Source organism: Aethalodelphis obliquidens, unplaced genomic scaffold (genome assembly GCF_003676395.1).
Source record: "Aethalodelphis obliquidens isolate GAN/ISIS:26980383/991018 unplaced genomic scaffold, ASM367639v1 scaffold2, whole genome shotgun sequence".
In the NCBI taxonomy this organism is placed as follows: Eukaryota; Metazoa; Chordata; class Mammalia; order Artiodactyla; family Delphinidae; genus Aethalodelphis; species Aethalodelphis obliquidens.
In genome coordinates, this window is record NW_020837946.1 from 20,182,864 (window position 1) to 20,208,552 (window position 25,689).

The 25,689-nt window shown below is 41.7% G+C and overlaps 1 long non-coding RNA gene across 1 annotated transcript; it reads right to left on the minus strand.

Annotated features, from left to right (window-relative positions):
• Positions 1-1,166: 1,166 nt before the first annotated feature.
• On the minus strand, positions 1,167-25,427 carry LOC113628361 (uncharacterized). The gene is made up of 3 exons (XR_003436026.1): positions 25,376-25,427; positions 23,466-23,619; positions 1,167-1,405 (listed from the first exon to the last, which is right to left on the minus strand). It is a non-coding gene; the product is annotated as an uncharacterized LOC113628361 (long non-coding RNA).
• Between the last annotated feature and the right edge of the window lie 262 nt (positions 25,428-25,689).

Sequence of the window (25,689 nt, forward strand, 5' to 3'; positions counted from 1 at the left end):
GAATCTTCTCCCCGTTAGGTTTGCCTTAGAACACGTGTGTGTGTGTGTGTATGTGTGTGCATATGTTCATATATGCACGCTTTCTCTGGGTAGAACTTAAATGTGATTACTCTTATCCTTACTTTCTCTCTTTTTTCTATACTTCTTCTGTTCAACAACCATCCTCTTCCCCTTCCTCTCTTTACCCCAGCAAGCTAGAGAACTTTAAATCTCATGATTTCCATGAGAGAAATGAGGGAAGATAATATTTCTATTCCCCTCTTCCCATTAAACCCATCATAGTAAGTCAATCACCCCATAATCAAGTTAAATAGCCAGCTAAGGGAGGCACAAGGCTTTTCGTAATGGTCTGAAGTGTGGGATTCAAGCTTATTGAATGAAATCCCAAAGGACCTCAATTATGGTGTCCTTATCAGGCCTTACAGGTGTTCATCGAGACCCCCATATCATCTCCAGGTCTGCAGGTAGGACCTCTGAAAATCTCTATTATACTAGGGGATCTTGAAGAAAAGAGTCAAATCTCTAGCTTTTCAGACTTCCCAGAGCTCCCTTTTATTTTCCATATCAGAGGACAGGATTCCCCTTGCTTTAAGATCTACATAATTGCCTGATCATGTAATTTCACTTTGTCCACAACATCTACACCCTCCTAGATAAAAACTAGCTTTATGCCATTAGCATATGAGTAGAGCAAGAGATACCTGACCATTTTGACCTTAACATAAATTGTTTTTATAGAATATGTCAAGAAACCAATTCAGTTAATCAGTCAACAAGTTAGCATTCTCCCTGACTAGAATGAAGTCTCCAGAAGGTCAAGGACTTCATATACTGTGTTCCTCATCTCCCCATCCATAAGACCCAGAGCAGTATGGATACATTCCTAGTGGTTTATAGTCATTTAATTGTCCCCCTCGTTAGAATCTCTTGGCCATATCAGTGTTGAAAAACACCCAGCCTGAAGGGTGATGCATGGAATAAAATCATCTTTTCTCATTTTGTTGGCTTAAGAGGCAGGTTCTGGTGTACTAACTCTTCTCCCCAAGATTTACAGGTCTTCAAAATGCATTTTTTTGTTGGGCAGAGGAGTTTAGTCATTAGCTCTGCCTGTACAATGGTTTAATTGTTGAAGGACACAGTGGTGACGTATTTAGGATGAAGGGCACTGCATTAGTTTCCTAGGGTTGCTGTGACAAAGCACTATAGACTGGGTGGCGTAAAACATAGAAGTTTATTCTCTCGTAGTTCTGGAGGCCAGAAGTCTAAAGCCAAGGTGTCAGCAAGGCCATGCTCCCTCTAAGACTCTGGGTAGAATCCCCTCTCGCCTTCTGGTGGTTGCCATTGATCCTTGGCATTCCTTGGCTGCATCTGTCATCACGTTGCATCTTCCCTGTGTCTCTGTCTTCTTAAAAGGAAACAAATTATATTAGAGCCCATGATAAAGATTTCATCTTAACCTGGTTTTATCTGCAAATTCCCATTTCCATATAATGTCACATCCACAGGTAGTAGAGTTTAGGATTTGACTGTATTTTTTGGAGGGGACTCAACTCAACCCATACCAGGCACTCTGTCTCCTTTTTGTTACATGCCGACTCACTTGCAAGTGAGCACACAGCCATGCATGATCAAGCCTTTCCTGCTTCAGAGGTGATGCTAAGAGGGTGGGCTTGACCAGGAGTCCTGAGAGTGGTTTCTGACTGTGCTGATTAGCCATCTAACCATGAGTAGGTCACATATTACCCCCACTTTGGAACAGACAGGGAAACTGAGACCTTGGGAGTTTATCCAGCTGGCCAGACTCACAAAGAAGTTGTGAGGATGGAGTGAAACACACCTGTAAAAATAAATTGTAAAGGGTGGGAAGCTGTACAAAGTGAGAGGACATCCTCCTTCTCCAGGTTGTTTTGGTCTTTGGTGTGAGATGAAGGTACCTATTCAAGAGGGTGGAGCTAGGAATGTTGGGATTTTCCCAGTGACAGATTGCTTTACCTTTTTCCAGTTACTTCCAGAATCCAGAGCTCTTCCATAAAATCCCAGACATGCTTTTCCTGAAACCCTTGTTTTCTTAATCATTATTTCTGGCTGGATTTCCAAGAATATTCTACCTACATGCCTTAGATATATGGACATGACACTTAGTAGGGCTTTTAACCCTATCTCTAGGAGATCCATCTAAGTCAGAATGAGGTTGTATTTCAGGCCCAAGAAAGACTCAAGCCCAATCTTAGAACCTTAGAGCAGTTCAGAGTTCAATGCCATGGAATAGAGATGAATCCCTCTTGCCCACTCTCATTTGCCATCCCTTTTTGCACTTGTCACACTGCACCTGGAGAGATTTTCTTAAATGCAAATCTGATCATGTAACTCCTTCTCACAAGTCATCAATGGATCCCTGTAACTTACTAGGTAAAATACACATCCTTGTCATGACTTACGGGTCCTCCACAGCCTGGCCTCTCTCTGCCCCCAAGCCACATCTCTCCCCACACACTTTCTTCTTATCCATGAAGACCTATTTGCAGTTTTCTGAATACCCCAAGATCTCTCAGCACTCCTTTCCATATTATAGTCTCATCTTTCAGTTAGAAAAAAACAAACAAAACATAACAATGCTTTACCTACAGGAATGGATCATGGTCCTATTTAACCTGGAGAGCCTGTGAATGTAAAGGTTAATTTTTGATTCTTCGTTTTTTTCAATCTCATTTCCCACATTCTGCCTCCACGTGAAGGAGACAGATTCTGTGAACTTCCAGGGATCCTGTTTCCTGTGTCTTTTGCTGTGCTGCTGTTGCTGTTGTCAGGCATCCATTAGATTGGAGTCCAGATTATGTGGAACTAGGAGTATGGAGTGAGTGCATGTCCCTGTGTGAACACCCACACAAGTACAATAAATCATGATAAGTGACATCAGCAGCCCCAGTCTGAATTATCCATGCTCATGCAGAAGGCTCCAGCTCTCGTATTCCCTTCCTTCCCTCCTCTCTCTATTCATTCCATTTCCTCCTCTTCCTCTCCACCATGGCTTCACTTCAGACCTCATCATATCTTAGCTGGACCACTGCAGAAGTCTCCTCCAGGTCTTCCCTGAGTGCTCTGACATTACCTCTCCTCTTAGGGCAGCACTTTTTCCTTTCTTTCTTTCTTTCTTTTTTTTTTCCCCCTCCACCTCTTTAAGTCCTCATGCTCTTTGGAAGTTCCTGTTTCTTTTGCAACTTTTCCACCAGCCCCACCACCATTCAGATCTAAATAACAAACAAACACAACAAAACAAAACACTGTAGAGAGGGGCAAGTAGCCAATATATCTTCTCCATACCCTTATCCATAGTCAGTTCCTCAAGATATCAACTAACCACTGTAATGACACCCCCTTATACCTTATATACCTTATATAAAGGTATATAAAAGCTTATACCTTTCCTCAAATAGGAGCCCAGGCATCCAAATATCTCTACCACAGTCTGTACCTGGCTATATCCAGACCCAGTTGTTTACTCTATGAAGCTGACAGGGACAAACACCTTTGATTTACCTAAAGCACAAACACACACTGAAGACATTTCTACAGCTCTCCCTTAAATCAGTCAGAATTAACAAGGTGTGAGCAAGCAGGCTAACCTTACCCAGAACCTCAGGGTAGATAGTGTAGGCAGGAAATAACTAGTGTGTATCGTAATCCTAAACCTTTGATTAGTGAATCACCCTTGGATCCTCATTCTCTCACGCTTTGGTGTGAAGACTTTGGCCGTGACTCAGCCTGGGAGAGGGTGGGGATGCCCAAAGACAGAGATACCAACCAAGTCTCTGCCACCAAGGTCGTGCCACCGAATAGCACAAACTCGACTTCCCAGTAACTTGTACCCTGAGAAATGCAATTTTCACTTTGAGACACACGCCTCAGAAAGACTCACAGGTCTCAGGTGAGATGCCAACAATATGGAAAGTAAAAAAGAAATAAAGAAATAAAAACTCCTGATCCTACAAAGCATTTGCCTGATAGAAGCAAACTGAAAACTTGACAAGTCTCCATGAATTAAGCAGGGCACAAAAATATATCCCTTTAAAAAAAAAAAACAGAAAAAAACACAAATAGAAACAACAACGACAAGAAAAATCAAATGTATACACCTTTGTTTTGTAGGATTAAATGGAAGGATAAAGTATGAAATAGGAATGTAGACATTAGTTATGTTCTACTACCTACATAAGTGATTTGTTGCAAGTCTTTTAACCTCTCTGAGCCTTCCTTTGATCACCGATATGCAACCCTAATAAACTCAGAGACCATGTGACTCAGGCTCAGAGAAGTGGCAGATTTAAGAAGCAACATTCCAAAATTAAAAGTAATAAAGATGAAATTCCATTTATTATTCATGACTCTCTGAAGACATTAAAGGGGATGAAAATACATGGTTTTCAGAGACACATTCAAATTCTGTTTCCTCTCTAACCTACTTTCTTAACATAGCTTCTCTGGCTCTGGTCTCCAGGGGGAAAATAAAAAGCTTCCTCTTTCACTCCCTACTCATAAATCTTTCTGTCATTTTCCTCCTCCCTTCCCACCTCTGAGTACTGTAATATCTAGATCAATTTATCTCTTCTTCCAGCAAAAAGATCTTCCCTCTTGTAAGAGCATAGGAGGTGGAAATTTGACTAGCATATACAGAATTATTTTTGGTGAGGTTGGATAAAGAATGGGTCTGCAAACGATCCTAAATTATTGATTTTTAACCTTGCATCATTAATTTTTGTCCCATAACATTAAATATGAGACCTCTAAATTCTCCTTGCTTGTGTTACACATTTGTTATTTAGAACAAATAAGATATTGATTTGGAAAACCATAAATCACATATAGTATTTTTATGTGAATCAGTTCTAAAATGTCTGGCACAAGTTCCCTTTCCTGGGTGCCAAGGAAGGCAAAAATATAGAGGATAGGAGGAATTTCTCCTTAAAATAACATGTAAATGATTATTCCTCTGGAATTGTTAAGCATCTCCCTCTACTGTTTACTATGCCTTTATCTTACTTTTCCAGTTTTAGCACTCCTAAGGATAAGGTTTTGTTTTGGTAATATTGTGTCTCTGTCAGTGGGAGCCTCCATTAATTAATTAAATAATTTATTCAATTAATGAATATTTATCAATGAAGTTGTGATTTCCTCCCTTAAAAAAAAAAAAAGAAAAAACTCCCATAAGTCAGGTTCTGGGTGTTAAATAACTCATAGCTCTTTCCCTCAAGGAGGGAATCTAGTAGGTGGGGTGAGAATGTAAGCAGACCTTTTAACTCATTGATTCCTGACAGAACAAAGTCAAGGAAAGGGATGGAGATTGAGAGACCAGCCTACTGATGAAGCAGTTGTTGTCACTAATGCCTAATTCAGATCCTAGTTCTCCTATGGGCTAACCCAGAGAGAGACCAGCAGCTGTAGTGCGTAATGTCGTTTGGCCATGCTTTGGCTATGTATATACCCCCTCCCTTTTTCGAATCCTACAAGACAGACTGATAAACACAGGCCACATTTTCCCAGCTTCCCTTGCAGTTAGTTAGAGGTGTCCATGGAACCCAGTCGTAGCCAGTGGGCAAGTCTGTTGAGGAACTTTGGGAAAGTTTTCCTTTCCTGGTAAGAGAAAAGAGAAATAGAAGAAGGAAAAAAGCTAAAAAATTTCTACACAGCAAAGGTAACAGTCAGCAAAATGAGAAGTCAACCTTTGGAAAGGGAGAAAATGTCTGCAGACTCTATATCTGATGAGGGGTTAATGTCCAAAAGATATAAGAAACTCTTACCACTCAATAGCAAAAAAACCCACAAATAACTGATTTTAAAAAGTCGACGTAGGTATTGAACAGACATTTCTCTGAAGAAGACATACAAACAGCCAACTAGTATATAAACAGATGCTCAACATCACTAATCATCAGGGAGATGCAAATCAAACCCACAATGAGATATCACCTCATACCTAAAGGACGGCTATTATCAAAAAAACAAAAGATAACAAGTGTTGACAAGAATGTGGAAAAATTGGAACCCTTGTACACTATTTGTGGGAATGCAATTGTGCAATCACTATGGAAAATAGTACAGAGGTGCCTCAAGAAATTAAAATTAGAAGTACCATATGACCCAGCAATCTTATTTCTGGGTATATATCCAAAAGAATTGAAGTCAGCATCACAAGGAGATGTCTGCACTGCCATATTCATGGAAGCATTGTTCACAATAGTCAAGATATGGAAACAATTTAACTGTCCATCAGTGAATGAACGGATAAAGAAAACGTGGAATATACAGACAATGAAATATTACTCAACCTTAAAAAAAAAAAAAAGAAATCCTGCCATCTGTGACAACATAGATGAATCTGGAGGACATTATGCTAAATGAAATAAGCGGTCCCAGGAGGACAAATGCTGCGTGATCCCACTTATAGGAGGAATCTGAAATAGTCAAACTCATAGAAGCAGAGAGTAGAATGGTGGTTACCAGGGACTGGGGGAAGGGGAATGGGGAGTTGTTTGATGAATAAAGTTTCAGTTATGCTAGATGAATATGCTCTACAGATCTGCTGTACAACAGAGTGACTATACTTAACAATACTGTATTATACACCAGAAATTTTGTTAAGAAGGTAGATCTCATGTTAAGTGTTTAATAAAAAAAGAAGAAAATCCCAGTTCTGTACCCCTCTCTTTTATTTCTGACCTTTAAGGGCATGATATTCATTTATGCAATGTCCATCTTTCAACCATCAGGTGGCAAGTTGGAGAATTAAGTCAAATGAGCCCTGGTCCTTGGTGACACTGTTGAGCTACCAAGTCAACCTGGAGAACATCTATCTCAAAAGTAAACAATAACTGTCCATCCTTTAGGCTACTGTTGATGTGTTTATTATTGTTGCTACTTGCAGCTGTGTATTCCTCATAAAATATGCAGCTTGTCAGAGCTAGGAGAGACCATAGTGTTTTTGGTTTGTGTTTTTTTTTTTTTTGGTTTATCATTTCTTAATTAGTAGTCTACAGTTTACCAAAACAAATATTTATTTCCTTCAGTTTTGCTCTCTGCTACTCTGCAACAGTGCAGAAACTCTCTCTTCTTTCTCTCACTTCTTGGGTTTGTAATGGAGAATTTAAAAGGTTTACGAGGTCTGGAATATAGATGGGTATGAAGCAGCACTAATAATTCTTCTGAAAAGATTTACCCTAAATCAAAGAGTAAGGTGTTTTTATACAATTAAAAGAAAAAAAAATATTTGGAGGGTCGTATTCTAGGTTTTAAGCAAACATGCAAACTTCTCAGTTTATGTAGCAAGAACCACATTCTTCCCAGTTTCACCGACCTTTGGCAACACTGCCCTTAGGACCACAGAGCCTGCTTACTGGGGAAGAAACCTACAAAGAGAAGATAGGCTCATAAAGGGCAGGCATAGAGAAGAAAACGAGTATTTTGAAGGGCCTTGTAAAAAAGGTGAAAAACCATGGATAATTTCCTTTAAAAATGCACACACACTCAAAATTTTGCATATAAAGTCTGAGAACTTTTTGTCTTCTGGAGGATTATCCATGAATCCAAGTTTAATATCCTCTGCCAAAGTCTTACCAGGGACTCTGAAGAAAAAAAAAAGCAGTTTGGTAGAAATATTCATTAGAAGGGGGAACATCTTCTACAAATGGGAATGTGAGTCACTCTACAAAGGACAGAAGGAAAGGACCAGTCAGAGTGGCATCGGGGATGGTAGTGAATGGACTTGGCTAGATTCAGGGGGTGGGGCATTGGCATTGTTTAGAGTCAGGACAGATGGATTGGGGTGTGGTAGAAGCTTGATGAGGGCCCTGAAGCATACACTTATACGGCAATATCAAGCAGGTCCCATAGGGCCATCAAATAACTCTTATTAGTGCAACTTTTATGAGAGAATAAGCACAATTGTGGGAGTGTGGGGATACGGGCAATCTGGAGAGAGTGTAAAATCTGGCTCCTCATGATTGTTGAGTTGCTGTTCCAGAGTTTTCTATATTTTCAAGGGAAACTAAAATTCTGGATTTTTATGTAAATGTGTCATGGTTTTTAATATAGTATCTCAATTTTTATACTCGGCAGACAAGTAAAATCAGGTATGCATGTGGGGTACAGCTCATAGGCCTCCATGTTGAAACTTCCTAACTGAATGCATGCAGCATTGGGTAATAATTTCAGATATCTGAACAGAGAGCCTAAAGATCAGTGATGGAGAGGAAACCAGTTGAGAGCATTAGTTCAGGAGAACTTGAATTCAGTACAGCCAGCAGCTGCTGATGATCTGTGTCATCTCAAAAGTGTGTCTTAACTTATTTCTTCATCTACACATGATGAGGTGGGAGCAGATGACATGCAAGGCTCCTCCTGCCACCAGCTCCGATATTCCGAGGACGTCCGTGGCCGACCTGCTCAATGGATTCACAGACGTGCTGCTTGACCATTGAGAAGGCACACCCAGCTGATCCCTGAGGCTCTCAGCACCTCATTTCCTGTTATGGTCCAAGGACCCTCAGCACATCAGCTAAGTGGATCTCAGTCTGCATTTTCTCAGGGGCCTGGGGAGGCATGTCTTTGGGCTAAGATCACAGATAGCAGTTGCCTCACCTGTTTTGTGAGTCTGGGGAGGATCCCAGCACTGATAGGTATCAGTCACTCTGAGCATGTCTCAAACATGATAAAGTCTGCACCTGTAATTATCAGAAAAACTAAGGTGGAAAAGAGCCACTCCCTCTGTTAGTTAATACAGCACAGGTGCCCAGCATAGTAGAGGTGAATGACATCTACTGTCCGCTGAGACCTCCCTCCCAGACAACAGTCTGTAGGCTCAGATGGTGGGAGTGCCAAAAGAAGACACCAGGTTGATAACAGTATGAACAGAATGAAATCACAGAGAACATTCTGCTCTTCAGAAAACTAAGATCACATAACTAGCCAAGCTCAAGCAGCTAGGTAGAAACAAAGCCATGACCACTCACAGCAGCTCTAGGAGCCAGAATTAAGATCAAAGGATAAATAGCAAAAGAATAGTCAGGAGAATGCATCCAACCTCTAATGCAAATTAAGAATAAGAAATACATACCAGTAATCAGAAAAGTATCATTGAAATATGAACATGCGCTTTCAGAGTGAGTCTTTGTTGGAGAAAACACTCGTTTATATGCTCATAGAAGTATCAATATGCTTACTAAAATTCACTTGAAAAGTCATGGCCACAATATGTTTGTGACAACATTTCATTTTTGTTTGAATCGTATTTTGAGTTAATAAAAATTTCATTACATGAAAAATCCAATCCATAGCCCCTTTCATTGCCCCATAACTCATTCACCACACTTGAAACATCCATTTTCAATGTTTGGCTTCCTCCCTGGGGCTAGAGATTTCATGAGGGCAAGCAATTGTGTTTATCTTATTTGCTGCTCTAGCCTCAGTGCTAAGCCCAGCACCTAGTCTATGGTATGTGCTTCATAATTATGTGATGAATGAGTGAAGGAAGGAAGGAAGGAAGGAAGGAAGGAAGGAAGGAAGGAAGGAAGGAAGGAAAAGTTCTCCTGACTCCCCATCCAGAGCTCCATGCTGCTAGATAAACTTACTCTCTTAAGGACTGAAACAATTAGGGATTCAAAAAGCTGTTTCTTCCCCTCCTTGTGTCTCAACTGTATAACATTTCAATTGTTTTTGAAAGCTATGGCTCCAGTCTTGCACTCTACAGCCTTACTTGCTATCTGATTCCAGGACTGGAAGAGATTCAGGGTCTCCCTTCCTCTATTTAGACCTCAGCTGAATCACCATTCAGTTACATTCTTCAATTCAACATTTACTGAATGCCTGCTATGTGCAAGACAATTTTTTCTTCAATACCCAAATTAGGGTTAATATTCAGTTCAGTGATCATATTTCAGCCCCAGAGTACCTATCTTATAAATGGATGTTTAATGAATACTTTTTACTTCTACACCAGTTTGGTTCTTGGCATGTGGTCTGTCTAGAAAGCCCAAATTGCACCTTCACCAAAGCTGCTTGGCAATTTCAGTCCATTTTCTGACCCAAATCAGTGTGACTATAGATGGGTCAGTAACCATTCATGTATGACGTGGCTCTAACAGGAGCTCAAATATGCTTCCCCTCCAAATCATTAACCCCTGCGAGATGGAGAGGCCAGCTGTCCTTCTATACATTTCACTGTCGTCTCTCCATGATGATGACTCTGTACAACAACAAAGTAGCCAGAGCTCCTGCTTCCTAACTCCTGATTTTGAGCCTGTTCTCCAAGACCATAGTGGTTCTGGGCTGCATGGGACCCTGGGTATAAGTGGGTAAGAAGAGGCTTAGTCACTGCACCAGCGCTGCAAGAGTTCATGTAAGGGGGGATCCACCGGCCAGAAGGACTCTGGGAATCTGATGGCCAAGTCTTTTGTTATGAGCTGAATGTTTGGGTTCCCGCCACCCAGATTTATATGTTGAAGCCCTAACTTGTAATGTAATGGTATTTGGAGGTGTGGCCTTTTGGAGGTACTCAGATTTGGATTAAGTCTTGAAGATACGAACCTCATGATGGGATTAGCACCCTTATAGAAGACGAAGAAAGAGATTTTGCTTCCTCCAGACCCACACACCAAGGAAAGGCCATGTGAGGGCATAGCAAGAAGGTGGCTGTCTACAAGCCTCACCAGATGCTGAATCTGGCAATGCTTTGATCTTGAACTCCCCAGCCTCCAGAACTGTGAGAAATAAAAGTCTGTTGTTTAAGCCACCCAGTCTGTGGTATTTTGATGTAGCAGACCAAGCTGACTAAGACAGCTCTTTCTACCAGTCAATGCTCTTCACATGTGACACTTGTCCTGGGCCGCCCACAGCTCTGCATCACAGCACATTCGAACAGTCCTATTTACAGCACCCACAGATAAGTCATGTCAGTGGTGAAATGTAGCATGTGTCAGAGAGTCCAAGTAGAACCACACATATTCTTAAATTCCCAGCTTTCATTCAGCTTGACTGTTCCCTCTGCCTAGAGTCAGAAATCTTCAAGAACATGGTGTTGGATCCATTTCAGTCTCAAATCTGGGATCCATGGAACAGCCTCCATGCTGTCCCTGAATAATTGTTGGTATCAGCTTTCAATATTTTTCCCCATCCTCAGCAAGAGTGACAGAGCAAGGATAATTATAAGAGGAAAAGGCCAGCCCAGTTGGTGAGGTCCTATGTCTAGACAGGCTAATAAGTAAAAAGTGTTCCTCTTGGAGGTCCATAACCAGGAAAATAACTTCAAAGATTGATTCTTTTTTTCCCCTCAACAGCCCATGATGCCTTCTCTGAAATCTCCATCCCAGGTTAAGTGGGGAAGAATGCTTCCTCTTGACACTTGGGCCCCTGTTCTGACACAGGACCTGCCAGCCGGGCCAGCTCAGGTTCCACCCTTCTTCCTCAAGGAGGCCCATTCAAAGTCAAGGGCTCCACCTGGTTGGGAGTCTCCTCACCAAGGCTGATCTTTCAAAGAGATTCAGTATGTAGTCCCCAGCAGGGCAAGCTTTGAGGAGGGTCACAATACTCCATTCCTCAATATTTCTCACTAGGTTTTTTAGTGGTCCCTCCTATTTCCTAAAATTCACATAATCCCTTGATCTCTAAGTTGGCCGAGACCTTAATATCCAGCCACCCATTCTTTCTGCAGGATTCTACCTGCAGAGAGTCATTCAGCCTCTGCTTGAAAACTTCTAGCTATAGGGAACTCATAGTTTTCATTCCTTCTTTGTTCAACTCTATTAGAATGCTCTTCTTTTTAATTGCGATGAAATACCTATTCTTTGTAGTAACTGATTTTATTGGTGTTTTAGAGTCATGGGTACAAAAAGACTCATAATGGAAGTTAGAAGGAATCCAATTTAGCCCCTTCATTTTCCAGGGAACCCATTCAATGCAGTGAGTTCCCAAATGACATCCCAGGGAAAGTCAGAGTTGTGGACTGGACTCAAATCCAAGCTTTCCGACTATTCCAGATGAGTAGATCATCATACCAGCAGTCTACTGGGACCAAATTCCATCATAAAAGCTATAGCCCTTTGAGACTTAAAGTTCTGGTGTGCAGAATACATGACTTTAAATTGGTTCCTAATTATTACTCTTGTTAAATGTCAGATATTTTCCAAACAGCGCAAAAAGCCTCAGTAAAATGCCCAAGATGGGCACCAGGAGGTGGAGTGAATAAAGAGGAGATGGAAGATTTATAGGATAAACCTCCTGTCCAGGGTCCCACTGTGGGAGAACAATGTCCCAGATGGTCCTCCTCTGTTCGACCAGCTCTGTGTACAATTGGGAGCAGGGTCATGGAGGTGGGGACAAGAGAAATCAGCTAAGGCCCAGATGGCAAATCAATAAGAATGGTCTCCTCGATCTGTGTAGGGTTCTCTAGTTAGCAACATGCTTCCCCATCCATTTTCACATTTGATCTTCACAATCACACAGCAACGTAGACTATGATCATCCCCATTGCACAGATAAAGAAACTGAGCCTCACAGAAGTTAAACATGACTTGAAAGTTCAGAAAACTAGTCACTGGCAGAACGAAGACAAGAACCAAGGCACCCAGACTCCCAGTCCAGTGATGTTTTGCTATGAGATACTACCTCAGAAATCCCTGAATGGTAAGATAATAGTAATAGCTAATATTTATTGAACACTTATTATGAGCCATGCATGCTTCTGAGTGCTTTACTGTTTCAATATATTTCATCTTCCATAATGATGATTTGGGTAAAAATGATTTGGATATAATTTTTATTTCCATTTTGTGGTAAGGAAACTTAGTCACAGAGGTGTTACATAATTTGTCCCAGGATACCCAGCTAGAAAGATACTAAGTCAGATTTCAAACCCAGGAACTCTGAACAACAGCAATGTGTGTCTCTCTGTTGGTTCCCCCAAACTATCAGCCTTGGGCTTCAAGGACAGAGTCCTGAAAATCTCTGAGATCTGGGTTGTTTTTTTTTTTTTTTTTTTTTTTGAGGTCAGATTTTTGACCCATGAGATCACTTTTAACAAAGTGCACTTGATTTTATCTCCTGATAAAATGCTTTATCTCCTGATAAAACTGGTGATGAGCCAATTTAGAAGGCACTGTGGTCTCAGCCACATCTATAGCTGAAAATCATGAATTTGAAGAGTTAAGCAGATATCTTTTCCTCTCTTCTCTTTCTTTTCCCCTCTCTTTTCCATCAGATTGGAAGGAGTCAGGCTGCCAAGCCAAGTTGAGGAGGAACAACCCTGGGAGCAGCCTGAAAGTTTGGTCAGTTCCTCCCAATGCCCTCTAGATTCATCCAGATCCACATACAGGGCTTTAGGATTAAGCTGAGAGTCTCTGGAAAAGTCCAGAGATGACATGGCTCAGTTGTTCCTGCTTCAGCCTGTCAGTCCATAGGCCAACAGTCACCAGCTTCACTGTACACCAGCCATCTCTAGAATGAAACACCAGCCCCTGCCCTCAGGGCGGCATCAGCACAAGAGTCCAAGGCTCACATGTTTGTGTAAAAGAACATTATCTTCTCTCTCCTCATTAGGTCTTCATCCCATGCTCCAGATGTCTGTTAAGGACTATAGGGTTCGGGCCAACTCTGGCCTTTCAGAAGCCAGGTCTTGGTCATGACTCGGTTGGCAAAATGGAGAAGAGGTCAAAAGCATACCTATTGGTTATCTATCTCCCTGGTACTCTTCATGTCTGTCCTTCCTTCAGCTTCTCACCTCCTTCAGAATTGCTTGACTCTCCTTTGCCTTGGCTTTGTATCTTAACTTGTTTTACTGCCAACAGTCTCCCTTTGCTCCATCCTAACCACCACTGTCAGAATGATCATCCTAAAGTTCAGCTCCAGGCATAGCACTCTGATACTCTAAAATCTTCAGTGGCTCCCCGTTGCCTACCATCTTAACTCTTAATAAATCCTTGATGTGGATTTCCCTCCATAAGTCTTCCCATAATCTGACCACAGCTTGCCTTTCCAGAAAGTCAATCCAACAGATTGTTGCTTTTCCCAGAGGGGGTCAGTGACCATTGAGGGGATTTCCAGGCACTGAAAAGCAGTTAGAGCAGGAAGTAGCCCAGGCCCCTCTTCACTTTACCAAACCACCTGACCTTCCTCTCCTGCACCTCAAGTTTTCCATTCATTCAATGAAGACTTCACGTCAAATGGATTCAGGGATCACTTCTGGCTCTGAAATTCAGAAGAAGTGGAAGGAGCATAAACCTGGATGTGGGCCCTAAATGAGATGGGAAGACTGGTCAGGGAGTGAATGACTTAGAAGTTCAGGGAATGGGAATTAGCTGTGAGTGAATTGGGGCAAGAAGGGAAGATTTGGGGAAACTTCAAAGTTGACTGTCCTACCTCAGTACATTAGTGACACACTGGAATCCCCTGGGCACTTTACAAAACACTGAATGGAACCTGGGTCCTACTCCAGAGATTCTGATTCAATTAGTGTAGAGTACAACCTACTCACTGAGTTTTTAATAGCTCCCTGGGTGATTCTAATGTGCTGCAGAGTTTGAGATCACAACCCTAAGTGAAGGGTAGGCACAGAGGGGAAACAACACAAACTTTATTAGAGGGAAGTGTTGCTCACATCAGAGTTCAGAGGGCCTGGCCCAAGGAGGCAACCTGTGCAGCAAAATGAACCTGCAAACCCTATCCCCCTCTAGCAACTGGTGAATATTTTCCTCACCTTCTCCGGCCAAGTCCATCAGGTTCACTCAGAGAAACCTCACTGTGAGAGGACTCCCTCTACCATCACCTCTAGTTCATGAATGCCAGTCCCTTCCAACTCTCTGTGTCCAGGCCTGAGTGTAGCTGTGGGTTCCACCTGAGGTGTGAAGGTGGATATTACCAACCGTGATGTGGGCTCAGGTCTCAGCAGGCTGCGTCATCCCAGCTCACCTGAAAGCATATTTATTTTGAGATTTGCTGGCATCACATGTGGGGGATAAGACTGTGATATCTATCAGACTGGTGACATTTTCTTCCTCCACCCTCTTCAGTGAGCCATGAAGATGAGCCATGCTGTTGAGTCATGCTGGGGAAGCCAGGTGACTGGTCTTAGCAATGCTCTACAAAGAGTCGTTGCTGAGGGCCGTCCCTTCCAGACGCACGGAGCTGTGCTCTTTCTCAGCCAAGGGTAAGGACTGCTAGATCTGCTCTGGAACTGAAGTGAGTGGGGTGCCAGCCAGCTGTTCCTGGTCAGAGGGTGGGGGCCAACCCAGAGAGTGAGGGTCAACACAGAGGATGTTGTACACCAGAGAATGAGGTCAACACAGATAGTAGGGGTCAACCCAGAGAGTGGAAACAAATCTGTGCATTTTCAACTTCACTGCAAAAGTTTCATATTAAAATCTTTGAAAAGTGGTTACCAGACAATTGTTGGTCGATGTTTTAAAAAATAAAGTGGACATAACAGCAACCCCGGATGAGCTCCATTCTTTGTCCTTTTTGAGCCTTCCAGGCATGCCCTCTGAAATTTTACACCTTTATTTGGGGTGTTTGAGATATATCTGCCTTTTGTCCTCCATATATAGTACCCATTCTTTTCTACTCTGCTTTATACGTCCTCAAATGTATGGACTGCATCAGTTACCTTATGCTTTCTGGCTTCTGGTTGGATTTAGCCACTGGGGATATCAACAGGAGATTAGAGGGAGAGAGCAGAGTGATAGTTGGGTGTTTAATGTTGTAGACAGCTGTATTTCTCCATTAAAGCTTGTAACTCCTATAAGGCTATTTTTTCCTCTGTTTTCTAGTATCCACTCCCTTCCCTTGCTCCTTCATCACTCCTGGATATGACTAACCTGGAGGATACGGCACCATTCTTCACTACTTTTGAAAATCATGCCAGGGTCTCTGGAAACAGCTCATTCTTAAATTCTCCTTTCCTACTTGGACCTTGAATGATACAAGGGGTGTGTGTGTGTGTGTGTGTGTGTGTGTGTGTGTGTGTGTGCGTGCGTGTGTATGCACTCAAGTGCTATTGTTCGGGAACACAAGCTTGCTTAGGTCAGAGTAGAAATGTGCTCTCTAAGGAAATTCTCTGGGTGAGGAAAAGCAGTCTGTCCCGACACTATCCTGTGTCCTTCCCCCCTACAGCCTCCCTCGCTGATTTGCATGACCACTAACATGCTTTTTCCCAGTTCTCCCTCTTTTTTAAGACTCTCTCCCAAGTAAGGACAAAAGTCCTCTCCTCATTTCTCTGACCACAGTTAAGCCAGAAGGACACTATCTATTATTGCTAAGCATTAACTCACAGAAAACAAAAATGTCCTTATAGTATACTGCTTTTTTGGTCTGGCTTCTCCAAGGAGAAGATGCCAAGATCGGTTTAAACATGCAAGGACTTTATAAGGGGAAATGCCTCTGTGAAAGGAAATCAGAAAAGACCTAGAGAAGGCTGGGAGAGCCTGCAGACCAGAAAGCAAGTCTAATCCTTTGTGAAGGAGAGAGGAAAGGAGTGTTGGGGTAAAGCGTCCTAGATTGTCCTGAAGTCTAAGAAAGTTTTGGCAAAGGCGTTTGGGAATCGCTGAACTGAAATGAGCTGACAGAGAAATCCTGGGACTCCTAGAAATGGATCTGTCTTAGTCCCAGTGCACTGAACCATTAGCTGGGAGCAATGTGTGGGAGGCTTGGCCTCAGAGCAAATACAGTGATGGATTTTGTTTATTTATTTTAAATTTTACTCAGTTGAATTTTCTTTTTTTATTATTTTTTAATTTTATTTATCTTTGGCTGCGTTGGGTCTTTGTTACTGTGAGCAGGCTTTCTCTAGTTGTGGCATTGGGGGCTACTCTTCGTTGCGGTGCACAGGCTTCTCATTGCGGTGGCTTCTCTTGTTGCAGGGCACGGGCTCTAAGCGAGTGGACTTCAGTAGTTGTGGCAAATGGGCTCAGTAGTTGTGGCTCTCGAGCTCTAGAGTGCAGGCTCAGTAGTGGTGGTGCACAGGCTTAGTTGCTCCATGGCATGTGGGGTCTTCCCAGACCAGGGGCTCGAACACGTGTCCCCTGCATTGACAGGCAGATTCTTAACCACTGAGCCACCAGGGAAGCCCCAGTGATGGATTTTAGAATGCAGCATCCAAGGCCCTCAGTCAACTAAGCTTCCTACAGTAGGAGATCTGTGAGACACAGCTACATGGCCACCACAGCTACATTTTGTTATCATGAAGAAAGCTATTGTCGCACTGTTACAATTCTGCTAATTTATCATGCCAAGCCATGCCATATAATTCTAAAAGATTCAGTACATACAGATGGAGTCAATTTTCCTGCCATCCCTGAGCTATACCGGCAACAAAGACAGACTTTGAGACAACCCTAGTACTTAATGTTAGCCCTGGGTTATAGATCATATCACCTTCATTAAGAAAACTAAAGTTCTGAGAATTGAGGCTTTTATTTACTTCTTGGTTCCTTCCTTTATTAAAAAGCATAAATTGTCTATTATATCCTTAACACCGTGTCAATTACTGTGGCTACCACAATAAAAAGAAACTGTTTCTGTCTCCAAGGGTCTTGTTATCTAGGAGAAAGATGGAAAGACATAGATAGATATAGATTTATTATACAGATATATGCAGTAAAGTGTTACAGGGTCATAATGTCTATACAGGCTATGAGGGACTGGAGCAAAAAAAAAAAAAAAGAATAGTCAAGTGCACCAGTAGAGAGTATGGAAGTCCTTAGAGAGAAGTTTAACCTCATGCCAAGTCTTTGAGGGTCTACCAGATGGACTGAGACCTACCACTACAGGTGTGGGACAGAACTAGCAGGCAGAGAGAGTCATGAAAACAAGTATGAGGTTTGACCCATGTGGGAAGTTGCAACAGTTTGGAATGATAGCAACATAAGAAATGAATAGGGAGTAGGCTATAGAAGAGAGATTGGAGAGGGGTGAAGTTAGAGACAAGGCAGGGGTTGGATTGGGAAAAAAACATGCAAGGAAGAAGTCTGAAATGTAACCATCATACCACAGATTGTAAATTGAGAAATGAGGTGATCAGATTTACACTGAAGGAAGATCTCCCTGGCTACAGGATGGAGAAGGGATTGAGGAAGTCAGAGTGGACACAAGGAAACCAGGTTGGTAACATTGAAAGGCCAGCAAGAGATAAGGCCTTAAATGAACCCAGGTAGAAGCAGTGGTTCTAGAGAAGAAGGTATGTGGTCAAGAAATGATGGGGACACAGCATCAATCATACTCTGATTGATAGGATGTGAGGAGGAGAGGTGAGTGTGAGGAAGATATTAGCGTGGTAGACGTGATGCCCTGTGGGGGTCCATGGTAAAGAAAGAAAGATACTGTTATTAACTGTGGCAGACAGAAATCTAAGATGGCCCCAACATCCTCGCCCTCTGGCATCCACACACTGTAGAATTCCTCCCAACTTGAGTGTGTGTGGGACTTGTGAGTATGATGAGGTGTTACTCCTGTGATTGTTACGTTATAGGGCAAAGGTAAATGAACTTTCACAGAGGTAATTAAGGACCTTAATCAGTTGGCTTTCTTAAATGTTTTATTTTATTTTTTCTAGTATTACTGAGATATAATTGACGTATTATTAAGCACTGTATAAGTTTAAGGTGTACAGCATAATGATTTCACTTCCATACATCGTGAAATGATCATCACAATAAGTTTAGTGAACATCATCTCATATAGAAAAATTTAAAAAACAGAATTAAAAAACAGAAAACACTTTTTCCTTGTGATGAGAACTCTTAGGATTTACTTTTTTAACAATTTTCATATATAACATAGTGTTAATTATATTCATCATGCTGTATATCACATCCCTAGTACTTATTTATCTTATAACTGGAAGTTTGTACTTTTTGACTGACTTTATCTAATTCCTCCTCCCTCAGCCCCTGCCTCTGGTAACCACAAATCTGATCTCTTTCTCTATGAGTTTCTTTGTATGTTTGTTTTGAAGTATAATTGACCTACAACACTCTGTTATTTCCTGTTACACAGCATAGTGATTCGATATTTCTATAAACTTCAAAACAATCACCATGAGAAGTCTAGTTACAATATATCACCAAACAGAGATTCCACATAGTTGTTGACTATATTCTGCACATTACACATTTCATACCTATGACTTACATAGTTTGCAACTGGAAGTTTCTATCTCTTAATCTACCTCATCTACTTCTTTCCTCCTTTCACTCAGTCTGTTGGCTTTGAGTTAATTAAGAGGGAGATTATCCTGGATGGGCCTGGCCTAATCAGATGAACTCTTTAAAACAGGGTTTATAACAAGGACCTACTGTATGGCACAGGGAACTCTGCTCAATGTTATTTGGCAGCCTGGATGGGAGGAGAGTCTGGGGGAGAATGGATACATGTATATGTATGGCTGAGTTTCTTTGCTGTGCACCTGAAACTATCACCGCATTGTTAATCGGCTATACTCCAATATAAAATAAAAAGCTAAAACTAAAACAGTGTTTAGAAGTTAGAGATGCTTTCTCTTGCTGACCTGGAAGAGACAAGCCACTGTGAGTTCTATAGCTGCAAAGAAATGAATTCTGCCAACACTCATGTGAACTTGGAAGAGGACCTCGATCCTCAGATGAGACCCTAGCCCTGCCTGATATCTCAATTGCAGCCTTGTAAAACCCTGAGACAAGGACCCAGTGAATTTGTGCCTGGATTACTGACCCATGAAAACTGTGACATAATAAATAATTGGCATTCATTTAAGCTGCTCAATTTGAGGTAATTTTTTAATACAGCAATAGAAAGCCAATACGCTGATAATCACCGTGAACAAAATAATCTTAATGCAATGTCTTTTATGTTCTCCAGGTAGATTTTATGAGCAGAAAATGTTATTCAGAGGTCATTTTAAAATTAAACTTTAAAAATATTCTATTAATTAAGGGTTCCCGTTCAAAAATCTAGCTCTTCTTTAATCTATTACTTTTGATTTATACATCTTACAGTTCTCATTATGGAGTTAGTGAGTTTAACCATCACTTTTTAAGGAGATTTGATCCCAGTTACAAACTTATTAAAGAAAACAGTCTGTGCTACATTGATAAATTTAATATATTGGATTTCACTTAAAAGAACTTTGATTGTCCAATAAATTTTCTCAATTACTTAAATGATTCTTATAAATCTAATAAATTAACCTTTTAAAATAGTGATTAAGTTTTCTTAATTATTTGAATATGATATAAACTAAGATTTCAACCAAAACTCATATCTAAATTAATCATTCAATTACTTATTGTAAATTGAAGTTACAAGGTTAGTCTGTAATTCTAATAGACCAAATTCCCTTAAATATGATAAGAACATAAAGTATCAAAAATGCACAGATTTCTAAATACAAAAATATTAATAATATGAATTTATAATCTAAATATTCTACCCTTAATTCTAAATCTTTTAAAGTAGTTATTAAAAGATACTTATATATGAAAGAAAGAAATATATCATCACAAACAATTTTGGAGGAGGGTCCTTCTCAAGTGATTGAGCCTGCACTGTGGTCAGTGACATAAACCAGAAGGGGAGATCTGGAGATGCTGATGTCCAGAGAGAGTTCTTGTGACCCTGCCTGCCAAGGGGAGCACTTTTTATCATCCCAAGTTTTGAGCTCCATAAATTAGAGAAGGTGTTTTCACACCATCCATATCCTGGTTTTAAGTCATCACTAATTCTTCCACCTGCACATGGATGGAGTCTGCAATCCCAGCCCAGGAGTCACGTTATGACAGAGAATGGATCTTGGATCAGGGATGGGACCTTCAAGTCACTCTGCTCCTGCTCATTCTTGGCAAGAATTTCCCTTTCTATCCATACCAACACCCAGCCCTTAGGTCCCTGGTGGAAGAAAGGGACCAAAGAGGTGCAAAGCAGGAGGGATAAACTGGAAAGGACTTGGTCTGGAAAAGCACGTGGAGAGCTGGGCTGTTCTGTTTTTCCTTTGGGATCTGGAAATGTAGGGAGAAGCTGTATGTATTATTTGCAGACTTATTAATGGGCTAGGTCTCATGGTTGAATTCCCAGCCAATCACTCAGCCTTGCTCTGAGAAATAGTTCCCTTCCCCCACTACCACTCCCTTCCTTTTTGTCCATACAATCCCGTCCAAGTTGGTACAGACACCTAGGGTGGCAACATTCATTTACTCTCTGACATACACCCCTCTGCCTCTCCCACTGGCAAATGCTTTAGGTTTGCCAGGAGCCAAGTGAGCTTTGGGTAACCCCAGAGATGCGAGTCCTTCTTGGAAAATGATGTCTTAAAGCATGTGTGTGCACAGCCTTGCCATCTCTTTTTTGTCTCTGTTTCTCTCCTATTCCCCACTCCCCTTTTTGTCTCCTTTTTGTCTTCTCTCCCTTTATTTTGGTCTCTTACCCTCTCTTTCTCTCATTCTCCTTCCTCACTTTTTTCTTCCTTTTTTTCTCCTATTCTTCTGCACTAGGATATACATATTTTTGGATTTCATTTTTTAAGGAGAATAGTGGGGAGATGGGTAAGTTTGCATTAGTGTCAATAAAAATAGTCAAGCTTGCGAGACATTGCTATGTAATAGGCATAGTGATAAATATCTGACATGTGTTACCATTTGATCTTCAAAACAATCTTGGTTGATTGATTGATATATATTGTTCCTATTTTCCATAGGTAGAAACTGCAGCTCAGAGAGGGTACTTAGTTTTTCCAGAGTTACTAAGTATGGTTTAATCACATGTCCCAGGACTGACTCTAGCATCACACTCTGAATCACTCTTCCTTGGCAACCCAAGGCCAATTACCCACTCCTTGTGACTAGATGGCTTCAATATTATTTCCCTGACGTCCTTGCCCCTTGAAGCCAGGGTGCAGCCAGGTGCCCATATCTCTGTACCTCACCCTGACCCTCTGCACAGACTATGCCCACTAATGGAAAATCTAGAGATTATTTTATTTTGAGAAGAGTGTTTATTAAACCCACCCTAAAAGGCCAGAGCTCTTCTTTACTCATGCTTGCTGACATGAGTTGGAAACTAAGTAACCTGCTCTAGTACAGAGTACAGGGATGCTATCTGAAATGTGAGCAGACAGGGTAAAAGAGGGGAGTGGGTATTGGTGGATGGGCTGAGATTCAAAAAGTCTTGCAAGCTGGGGTGAGGATAAGTGAACTGCATAGCTATAGTCTCTGTCACAAGGAACTGTTTGGTGATCAACTGTGTATTTTAGGGGCGGCAGATGGTCCCCAAAGCATCACGCCTCCTCGTGTAGTCTTTATCACACTGACTCTGAGCTTGGCCATGTCACTTGCCCTGGTCAAGAGATGACATCAAGTGACACAAGCAGAGGCATGGTAAGCTCTTACACAGAAGCTTTCCTTTCTAAACTTAGCCAATAGGTAAAGAATCCCAGACTATCCTGCTGGAGAAAGAGGCCATGTGGGCAACTGAGGCACCCCAACAAATATCCAAGGCCTCAGACACAAAAATAAGGCCATTTTGGATGCTCCAGCCCCAGGTGGGCAGTCCCAGGGGACACCATGTAGAGTGGAGATAAGTCATCCCACTGAGCCTTGCCCAGATTCCTGACCCACAGAACAATGTGCAATAAAGTAGTTGTTTTAAGTCACTGAGTTTTGGAGTAGTTTGTTCTACAGTCATAGATAACTGATGTAGGATCCTGAAAAGTTAAGTGCTCAATGATTGATCCACAGGTTTTTTCCTACCAATTTCTCACCCTCTCCAAGGACATCTCTAAACCAGCTTCTCCTCATCGCTCCTGTAGAAGAAATAAGGGCTCATGAAATGAAAAGCAGAATAGAGAGGGACTTTTCCAGTAACTTATGGTACCCCCTGGGCTCTCCCAAGCAATGCACAGTAACATTATAGACCAAAGAGGTCAAATCATTTTTTGGAAAAAGAGGTCTCTTTTCACTTCCAGAGGCCCTGAGCTGATGAAAGTGCTGGGAATTTCCTGCGGTGCCCTGAGTAGTGAGAGGGTCTTCAGTCCTTGCAAAGAGTGGGGGAGAGGTGTCTTCTTCAGCTATGCTATCCCCACTGGAGATCCTCACAAGCTCCAAGGAGAAGTGTGGCAGAGGGTAAAGGAGCAGCCTGGAGTGAAAAGGACATGGTTTGGAGATCCCTTTGATGACACTTTGAGATCTACATACAGATTGGTTGGGAGCTAGACCTGAAGGGAGATGGTAGATTGCTTTTGGAGAGGTGGAGGACTTCATTAAAAGGAAACTATGAGAGAGGACTAGTTAATCAGTAGGTAGCAATGTCTGTCCACTCAATATAGTAAATGTGTCCTTGTCTCATGAGTGTGAGCAGCTCAGGACAGGAACCATATGTTAATCATCTTAGATACACAGTACTACCACGGGCCTGGCATCATGCCCTCATGCAGGCCGTTTCACTTCCTGTCTCTACTTTCTCACCTGTGGAATGAGGTAGCTGAACAAGATACTCCCCAAATTCCCTTCTGATGTTAACTATCTTGGTCTTCCACAGAGAATGTGCAGCCTGGGGTTTCATTTCATTCGTTCTGCAGGTAAAGGCCTGATCTCTTTCCCAGCACACTAGCAGGTTAAACTGGAAAGAAAAGAGAGGAAAAACCACAGATTGGCCCTTTCCTTCCTGGTGGCTTCCCCAAATGGAGGCCCAAGAGAGGAAGAGGCAGGACTCCTTCTTCAACATGGGGTCTGTAGCCTCAGCCTGCTGAGCTTTGGCTGGGATGCATCCCCAGCAGGGTAAAATGGGGGTTCTCATCAGTGTGGGAGAGGAAAGAAGGCAGGTGGAGTCTGTCCCGGGTCAGGGAAGTCACACAAGCATCCCAAGCAGCTGAGACAACAAGAACCCACTGAGGAGAAGAGGCACATCAGAGGAGATGGGCCCAGCAAGCCCATGAATGAAAAAGTTGGGGAGGGTAGCAGAGGCCAGTTTCACAGGCAAAGCTTTTCCGAAGGGTGGAGGAGGCAGGAATGAGAAGCAAGGTGGTGAGGCTCAGAGCCCCTGAGACAAATGAAAGTATTTGCAAGCTCATGGCAAAGAATGTGAGGAGAAATCAATAATGTCATCCAGTGGTGGGAGGTCACAAACCCATGTCAGCAGCGGCAGAAAGAATAGAAGGAGGCAATGCAGGTGGGCAGGTTCAAAGGCTGAAGAGAAACAGGCAATAGAACCGCTGTCTCAGATTTCCCCTGCAGAAAGGTCCTGAAGATGAAGTCATGACATTTGAGACATAATTTAACATCACAAATGTGATTTATACTCTGTCCCTTATACATGACATTTGAGACATAATTTAACATCACAATTGTGATTTATACTCTGTCCCTTTTTTTTCTTGGTATTTAAAAGATTTAATACAGGGGAAAAAAAGTATTATATAGTGGTACCAGTTCTTAATACAAATTAAGCATAGTTATATTATTTCAAAAGTTATTCACATTATTTTCAATACCACAGTCATATGGAACAAGTTCTTGACACACACAAAATTTGTATAATTTCAGTATATAAAAACAAAAATTTAAACATAGGTCATTCAGAAATTTAGAAAGTTTAGAAAGTTTTAAAATGCATGGGGATATGTACAACCAAAAGGAGAAAAAAAATGTATGTCTGTACATATTTTAAAGAAACAAACTGATATGACTCAAACTTGTACGTCACACTCTCAATCAAAAAAGTATACATAACTGGACTGAAAGCAAACTAGAGGACTGAAACAGTACTAAATATCATAGCATCATAGCTTAGTGCTTTATGATTTGCAGCCCATTTCATTTTATCTTTATAGTTGCTTGGGGAAATCAGAAGGGCAGGTCATCAACTTCATTTACTTATAAGGGAATGAAGTCCTAAAATGATTGAGGGACTCACCTAGGTCACTCTGCAGGCAGGAACCCAGGGAAATAGATGTATACTTGGTACCAGAGGACACCCCCCCCCCAGGTTCTGCTACTAGGTCGACCCAGGAATTCACTGCTTTTAAAAAATTACCACTTTTTAAAAAATATACTGAAATAAATGTATTCACATGACTTATCTTTCCTTACCACTATGATTTCTTACACAATTAAAATTTGTGAGTAATATTTATGTGAAGAAAAACAAACTAAATGCTGCAAACCATTGTGAGTGGGGCCATTGTATTACTCTAATTATAGAAAGAAAATTTGAAGGAGGACCTACAAGATGGTGGGGGAGTAAGATGTGCAGATCACCTTCCTCCCCACAGATACACCAAAAATATATCTAAATGTGGAACAACTTCTACAGAACACCTACAGAATGCTGGCAGAAGACCTCAGACTTCCCAAAAGGCAAGAAACTCCCAACGTACCTAGCCATGTGGCTGACAGGGTCTTGGTGCTCCAGCCGGTGTCAGGCCTGAGTCACTGAAATGGGAGAGCTGAGTTCAGGACTTTGGTCCACCAGAGACCTCCCGACCCCTTGTAGTATCTCCCAGAGATCTCTATCTCAATGCTAAGACCCAGCTCCACTCAATGACCATCACCTCCAGTGCTTGACACCCCACACCAAACAATTAGCAAGACAGGAACACAACCCCACCTATTAGCGGAGAAGATGCCTAAAATCATAATAAGTTCACAGACACCCCAAAACGCACCATCAGATGCAGCCCTGCCCACCAGA